This window comes from Mandrillus leucophaeus, unplaced genomic scaffold (assembly GCF_000951045.1).
Source record: "Mandrillus leucophaeus isolate KB7577 unplaced genomic scaffold, Mleu.le_1.0 Scaffold419, whole genome shotgun sequence".
In the NCBI taxonomy this organism is placed as follows: Eukaryota; Metazoa; Chordata; class Mammalia; order Primates; family Cercopithecidae; genus Mandrillus; species Mandrillus leucophaeus.
In genome coordinates, this window is record NW_012104465.1 from 2246887 (window position 1) to 2255813 (window position 8927).

Consider the following 8927-nt stretch of genomic DNA (forward strand, 5'->3'; position numbering starts at 1 on the left):
CAAGTTCTCTTTCTACACTACCACTGTGTCTTTTAAATGAACCCTTAACTCCAGATTTCCCCAATCTATCCTGCCACCGGCTGCATGTGCACATATAAATACTCCTAAATTGATCCCCAAGTGGCCCAGCACCTCCTCTGCATGGAATAAGGGTCTGCTGCATCCTTGATCATATCACATAGGCAAGATACTCAGAGCTAACCACATGGTCTGGCCTCCAGGGGACCATCAACCAGCAGGAAGAATTCCCCAAGGCAATGCACTGTTGGCTTTCTCAACATTCCACAAAATAACTGCACCTAATATTCCCCACTAATCAAGGCAGGAGGCTCTGCTAATTTCATTAATAACTTAATGAGATTATTAACCACTATCCAGTGGGGGCAGATTTGGTTTTTCCTTGGTTATAGGAATTCATCCATTTTTCACACAATTACAGCCTGAGAGGATCATCACTGAGGCTGCCAATTGTGGGCTTATTAGGATCAATTTAGACACAAGATTGGATTTCCTTTCTGCCCATAACCTTTCGTTCAAAGCAAATGAACTGATGTTCCTCAGATTAGTGTATTAATAAATGTTGTCCAGGAGGTGTTTGATCTTTAAGATTGGCCCAGTAGCAGAGTACCAACACTGCCCTGGGAGCTGCCAGGCTTCTCATGCCAGCTTCAAGCAGCAAGCCCAAGCCACTTGGGGTCTCTGAGCCTCAGTTTCTCATTACCTACTGTGATAGAACTGGACCAGTTCGGTGGTTTGAACTAGAGACCCACAAGCTATCCACCATACTTTAAGATAGCTGACGGAATCATCTGTATTGCTGATCTAATGCTGCATAGACTAAGTAAAACTCTGACATCTCTCCTCTTGGGCAGAATTGTATCTTCTCAGTGCATAACACCAGTTAGCTCAGCCTAGTCAGATGCTGACTGGCTGTGGATGACATCATAGGTATTTGGAAGCCATTAGAGAAAAACAAAAGGGGACAACTGAGAAAATTGATTTCTAAGGTCTGTCTCTGGTCAGCTATTCATTCATCAAAACTCAACTTCCTTGACCCTGCCAGGCTGAATTTACTTATTTCCTTCCCACACCCTTCATTTGGGATTTCAGTTAACTGTGCACATGTGGGTCTTTTCCTAACAAGACTCTGCTTACTTTAAGGGTGCGGGGTGAATTCACTCTATCCACGAGTGTGTTGGAGCTAACTCACACTGGCTCGCAAAAGCCAATTACCTGCATTTCTTCCAAACTCTGAGTTCAGTGGATTCTATGTTAGCTGCTTGAGATCAGTCATGGTGGGGATGTTTATAACAGAGAAATCAGCAAACACTACAAATCAGGGATTTGTTTCTTCCCAGAGCACTGGTTGTTAAGTATTTACCAGCACATCACTGACTACATCGCCACTGCCTAGCATTTAGGATGTAATAAGCACGTAGTTGAGATCTGATGAATAAATGAATGACCAGAGTCAGCAAACCTGGGTACTGACAGGTTTCGAGCAGCCTGAATGCTACATATACATGAGTTACAAAGCGTCCCAAGTAGCTTGCATGAGAGGTATACAACTAGAGTGGTGGCTTGAAACCTTGGCTGTATGTTAAAATTACCTGGTACCCAGGCAATAGCCCAGTCCTGAAGTCCTGAAGTGGATATTGGATATCAGTATTTTCTGTGCCCACATGATTTCATGTTCGAGGATCACTGATCTAGAAAAAGTTCCTGGACCATCATGATACCCAGCCTCAGTGCCCCAGTGCCCATGACTGCCTACCACTTTAATTCAGGGAGCTTGAAAGTCAAGCAAAGAGATAATTTCACTGGTAGATTGGTAGCTTCCCTGTAATTAAGCAGTAAGGTCACAAGGAGGTGCTCCTCCCCAACTGGTATGGTTTCAGTTTTTTTGGCACGTGTCCAGAATGATGATTTAGTTAGGTAACCATTTAAGAGACAGTATCTTGACTCTTCTGAAAGAGAACAGCAGCCTCAGCCTACAAGTTACAGGTACATGCCTGTGACCCCACTCTACCCTACTGCCACTGCCATGCACCTCCCTGCACAGTCACATGTGCCTCTCTGCACAACCATATGGCTGATATTTTTCTCTCTTTAAAGGACCAGTACAAATACTGCCTCTTCTTTGAAGTTCTTTGAGGCTTTTGCCAGTGTGTCTGGCTGAAGGCTGGAGAGATCAAGGAGAAACAGACTCTGAGTTGAAGTTCCAGCTCTAGAATTCATAGCTGTGAAAAATTGGCAAGCCACTTAGCTTCTCCAAGCCACATGTTCTGCCTATAGAAAATGAAGTCAGTAGCACATAAATGGATACATCTGGTATGTGTTTGGTATCATGTACTGGAAGTGGGAGAGAACTGAACTGTGATATTTTAGTCTAGTGTCTATTCTGTCCCGTTAGTAGACATTCATTTTGATCAAGTCACACTCCGCTCTGATCCTCAGTTTCCTCCTCAGAAAATGATGGAGTCTGGTTAGATGCTATGGACGGGCTTTTTCAGTTCAAAAGGAGCTTACTGTCTCTGCCTCTTGCTTGGCATGTATCTGCCTTCCACAGTGATTGATCTTTTTCTATATACAACCTGTCTTTCCAACCAGATTAGGGAATCCCAAAGAGTAGTGAATGTGTCTTATTTGCCTGGGTATCTCCAGAGCCCAGAACAGTGCTCTAAACTTAGACATGTATTAGATTAAGCTCCTATCACCTTAGCTCTCCCCTGCTTTGCAAATGTTTCATCAAATGAAGGGGCCAGCTCAAGCATATTACAGAGCTGTCTAATGCTGGTATATCAGGGCTCTGTGCCTCAGAAGATCTAAAGCTGCTATAGCTACTTGTAAATTGCTCAATATGTGTCAGCTGCCAGCAAGGAACTACGGATAAGTTTCCCAAATTATAAGAAGAGCCATGTAGTAAATCACCAATGGATTAGGCACAGGATTCGAAAACTGTTCTTTCAAATGTCACCCACCTGGAATGATGCATGGTGCTATGAGGAATACTGCATGGTGTCACTTGGACATGACCCAAGTAGACCATCAGAAGTCACGTCATGCTGTAGGACCAGATGAATTTCCTGACCACTCCTCTGTGGGTCCCTAAGTCATGAGGTACACTAGGCAATATCTACTCAGTAATTGGCTCTTTCCCTAAGTGAAGCCAGAGCCAATGTGTTTTTTATTTCTCCTTAAATGAGAATTTGCTAGCGGGCCTGTATTTTTTTCTCGCCTAATAACAAGTGACAGCAAAGTGTGAAATTAGCTGTAATAGGCACCAAGGACTGAATTTTGCAAACTCCCAAACAAGCTGAGAAATCAGTGTCTGACACTCAAGATCCAGTGGTATCTAGTGGTCTTCTTGACCGTGAACCCACTAGAAAGGATTAGGGAAGCTCTTGGTACCAGAAACTCATAGATTTTGGAGTTGGGAAACTGATGATTCTACAACTACTAGGAAGTTTTACTGATCCCAGATTGGCCTATTTGATCCAAGTATTCTGAAGGATTGGGGACAATGCAGAAAAAAAAACAGGGCTTCTTGAGATGAGATTTCAAATATTGCTCTCTCAAGGAGGTGATCTATAGGTATGATTTCAACTTTTCACATATAGACCCTTCCTAGCATTGGAGACATGAAAAAAATCCTGAGATGTATTAGAGGACTCCACACTCCTCATAACATGCTTGTCTACTAGCTGCATGACCTCCATCCAGGACCGTACCTATGGCCATGAAGGTCAAATCCCACACAACACCAGGTTGTGCCATCCCTGTAGACAATAACACCAACAGCTCCCACTGGAGATGTTAAGTGTGGCAGGGAGATTTTATCTCTCTGATAAATTTCTTCATTTGTAGAGACAACAATGTCTTATTCAAAGGACAATTGGGGGGATAAAATTGGGCAAGTGGGTGAATTAGGCCCTTTTCCTGCCCTCAACACAAAGTTCAATCCTGACCTCTTAACCTTCAAGGCTTGAGACCCAGAACCTGGCAGAAGGAGAGTCTTCCCTGTCCATCCCTTACTCATCTCTTCTACCTCATCTCCGCCTCACTCTCTGGCATGTATCCTGGCTCCTTCCATCATGAACTACACTCTCTTTTCACTGTGTATGTATGTGTATGTGTCTTTTTAAAAAAATGTTCTTATTTTATTCTATTCCAGCTTTATGGAAGAATAACTGATGAAGAAAAATTATATATATTTGCAGCATACCATGTGATATACATATGTATATGTACATGTGTGTATATACATACATATATATAAACCCCAACCTGTGTGTGTATATATGTGTGTCTGTATATATATACACACACAAATGCACATATATATACCACATTGTGTATAAATAAAATACCACATTTTCTTTATTCATTCACCCATTGATGGACACTTAGGTTGGTTTCATATCTTGGCTATTGTGAATAATGCACAATGAATACAGGAGAACAGATATCTCTTCAACATACAGATTTTATTTACCTATTTTTGGATATATATCCAGAAGTAGGATTGTTGGATCAAAGAATTAATTTTTTAAGGATCTACCATACTGTTTTCCACAATGGCTGTAGCAATTTACATTCCCACCAACCATGTACAAGGGTTCCCTTTTCTCCATATCTTTCACGATACCTATTGTATTTCATCTTTTTGATAATATCCACTTTAACAGGTATGAGGTAATATTTTATTGTGGTTTTTATTTGCATTTCCTGGATGATTAGTGAAGTTGAACATTTTTTTTTTCATATACCTGTAGACCATTTGTATGTATTCCTTTGAAAAATGTCATATTTAATTTCTATGACCATTTTTAATCAGGTTATTTGCTTTTTTGCTATTGAGTTGTGTGAGTTCTTTACACAGTTTGGATATTAACCCCTTATCAGGTGTACGGTTTGCAAATATTTTATCCCATTCTGTAGCTTGCCTCTTCATTCCTTCAATTATTTCCTTTATCTGCGGAAGCTTTTTAGTTTGATGTAATCTCATTTGTCTAGTTTTGCTTTTGTTGCCTTTGCTTTTGGGGTCATAGCCAAAAAAGTCATTGCCTAGGCCAACACCAACAAACTTTTTTCCTATGTTTTCTTCTAGCAGTTTTACAGTTTCTAGTATCATTTTAAAGTCTTTAATGCATTTCAAGTCAATTTTTTACCAAGACCCTTATAGTATGAGATAAGGGTCCAATTTCATTCTTCTGAATGTAGATATCAAGTTTTCCCAACACAATTTGGGAAAGGACAAAGACTGTCCTTTTCTCATTGTGTGTTCTTGGTGCCTCTGTCAAAAATTAATTGATAAAAATGCAGAGGTTTATTTTGTGCTTTCTATTCTGTTACATTGGTTTAGATGTTTGTTTTAATTTCAGTACTGCCCTGTTTTGTTTACTATAGCTTTTTAGCATATTTTGAAATCAAGATGTCCATTGCCTCCTTCTTTGTATTCTTGCTCAAGATTGTTTTGGCCATTCAGGGTCCTCTGTGGTTCCATGTACATTTTAGGGTTGCTTTTTCTAATTCTGTGAAAAATACCATTGGAATTTGGATAGGGATTTCACTGGATCTATAGATCACTTTGGATAGCATGGACATTCTTACAATAGTAATTCTTCCGACCTATGAACATGAGATCTTTTCATTTATTTGTGTCTTCAGTTTCTTTATCAATGTGTTCTAGTTTTATGTGCAAAAATCTTTCATCTCCTAGTTAAATTTATTCCTAAGTATTTGTTATGCTATTGTAAATGGTATTGTTTTCTAAATTTATTTATTTACTTTTATTTTTATGCTTTTTGAGACTGTTTCTGTCTTTGTCACCTAGGCTGGAGTACAGTGATGCAGTCTCGGCTCACTGCAGTCTTGACCTCCTGGACTCAAGCTATCCTCCCACCTCAACCCCCAAATAGCTAGGACTACAGGCATGTGCCACCAGGCATGGTTAATTTTTTTTTTTTTTTTTTTTTTTTGGTAGAGACAAGGTTTCACCATGTTGCCCAGGTTGGTCTCAAACTGCTGAGCTCAAGCAATCTGCCAGCCTTGGCCTCCCAAAGTGCTAGGATTACAGGTGTAAGCCACCACACCTGGCTCTACATTTATTATTATTTTTTTTAGCTACTTTTTTCATCATTGAATACAATGTTAACTGTGGGCTTCTCATATGTGGCCTTTATTGTATTGAGTTAAAATTTGACACCTAATTTGTTGAGAGTTTTTATCATGAAAGGATGTTGAATTTTATCAAATGCTTTTTCTGCATCTGTTGAGATGATCATATCATTTTTATCCTTCATTCTGTTAATGTGGTGTATCACATTTGCTGATTTGTGTATGCTGAATCATCTTTGCATTCTAGGATAAATCCCACTGGATCACGGTATATGATCCTTTTGATGTGCTGTTGAATTTGGCTTGCAATTTTTTTTTTTTTTTTGAGGATTTTTGCTTTATGTTCATTAGGGATATTGCTCTGTGATTTTCCTTTCTGCAGTGTTCCTGTTTGTCTTTGGTATCTGGGTAATGCTGGCCTCATTAAATAAGTTTGGAAGTGTTCTTCTCTCTTCAATTTTTTGAAAAAGTTTGAGGAGAATTGGCATTATTTTTTAAATAATTGGATTTTTAAAAAATGTTTGCTAGAATTCACCAGTGAAGCCATCAGGTCCCAGGCTCTTCTTTGTTTCGAGATTTTTGTTTACTGATTCAATCTGCTTTTTTGTTATTGACCTGTTCAGATTGCCTTTTGCCTCATGGTTCAGTTTTGGTAGATGGTACGTTCTCTAGAAGGTTATTCATTTTTTCTAGGTTATCTAATTCATTGGCATGTAATTGTTCATAGTACTCCCTTATGATCCTTTGTATTTCTGCACTATTAGTTGTAGCGTCTTATTTATTTATAATTTTATTTGAGTTTTCTCTTTTTCTTAGTTCAGCTAAAGGTTTGCCAATTTTATTTATCTTTTTAAAAAACAACTCAGTTTCATTGATATTTTTCACTGTTTTGCTAGTTTGCTTTATTGATTTCTGCTCTGATTTTTATTATTTTCTTCTTTCTGCTAACTTTGGACTTTGTTCTTTTCTAGTTCCTTGAGGTATAAAGTTAGGTTGTTTATTTGAAATCTTTCTTTTGTCTTAATGTAGGCATTTGTCACTATAAATCTTCCTCTTAGAGTGGTGTTTTTCTGTATCCCATAAGTTTTGTTACGTTGTGTTTTCAATTTCATTTTTCTCAAGATACATTTTGGTTTCCCATTTGATTTCTTCTTTAATCCATTGGTTATTAAGAATGTGTTATTTAATTTCCAAATATTTGTGAATTTTTCAATTTTCCTGCTGGTTTTGATTTTTTATTTCATAGCACTGTCATTGAAAAAGATACTGGATATGATTTTAATCTTCTTAAATTTGTTAATACTTGTTTTATAGTGTAATTTGACTTATCCCAGAGAATGTTCCATGTGCACTTGAAAATAATATGTATTCTGCTACTGTCGGATGGAATGTTCTGTAGGTTCGTTAGGTCCATTTGGTCTACAGTGTTGTTCAAGTCTGTTGTTTCCACATTGATTTTCTGTCTTCATGATCTATCCATTTTTGAAAGTGGCATATTGAAGCCTCCTATTAATGTTGTTGTCTGTTTTACCCTTTAGTTCTGTTAATATTTGCTTTATATATTTAGGTGTTCCAATGTTGGATGTGTATATATTTATAATTTCTGTATACTCTTGATTAATTGACCCCCTTATCAGTATACAATGACGTTCTTCATCTCTTGCAACCATTTTTCACTTAAAATCTATTTTGTCTGATATAAGCAGAGCTACTCCTGCTCTCTTTCAATTACCATCGTCATGGAATACCTTTTTCTATCCCTTCACTTTCAGCCTACATGTGATCTTAAAGCTAAAATAAATCTCTTGTAGGCAACATATAATTGGGGCTTTTTAAAAAATCCATTTAGTCACTGTATGTCTTTTGATTGGGGCATTTAATCCATTTACAATTAAAAGTAATTATTGATAGGTAAGGAGTCACTATTGCCATTTTGCTAATTGATTTCTGATTGTTTTGTAGTTTCTTTGTTCCTTTCTTCCTCTCTAGCTGTCTTCTTTCATGATTTGATAATTTTTCATAGTTGTATGCTAGGATTTCTTTCTCTGTGTCTTATCTGTGTGTACTACAGGTAGTTTACTTTTGTGGTTACCATAAGTCTTACACTAAATAGCTTAGAGTTATAACAGTCGATTTTAAGCTAATAACAACTTAACTTCAATCACATACAAAAATTCTATACTTTGGCTTTCCCTTTTCTCACATTTTATGTTACTGATGTAACAATTTCTATCTTTTATATATTGTATATCCATTAATAAATTGTTGTAGCTATCATTATTTTAATATATTTTCCTTTAACTTTTATATTAGTGTTAAAAGTGGTGTATACACTACCATTACAGTATTAAAACATCAGGATTTGACTATATTTTCACCTTTACAGTGAGTTTTAAACTTTTATGTTTTCATGCTGTTAACATCCTTTTATTTTAAACAGAAAAACTTTCTTTAGCATTTCTTGTAAAGTGGTCTAGTGATAATGATCTCCCACAGATTTTGTTTGTCTGTGAAAGTCTTTATCTCCCCTTCATTTCTCAAGGACAGCTTTCTTAAGTATAGTACTCTTGGTTGAAAGTTTTTTTTGTTTTGTTTTGTTTTTCCTTTCAGTCCTTTGAATATGTCATCCCACTCTCTTCGGGCCTTCAAGCTTTCTGCTAAGAAATCAATTGATAGACTTCAGGAGGTTCCCTTGTATGTGACAAGTTGCTTTTCTCTTGATGCTCTTAAAATTCTCTTTATCTTTGAATTTGAGAATTTGATTATAATGTACGTCAGTGGAGATCACTTTTTTTTTTTTTTTTTTT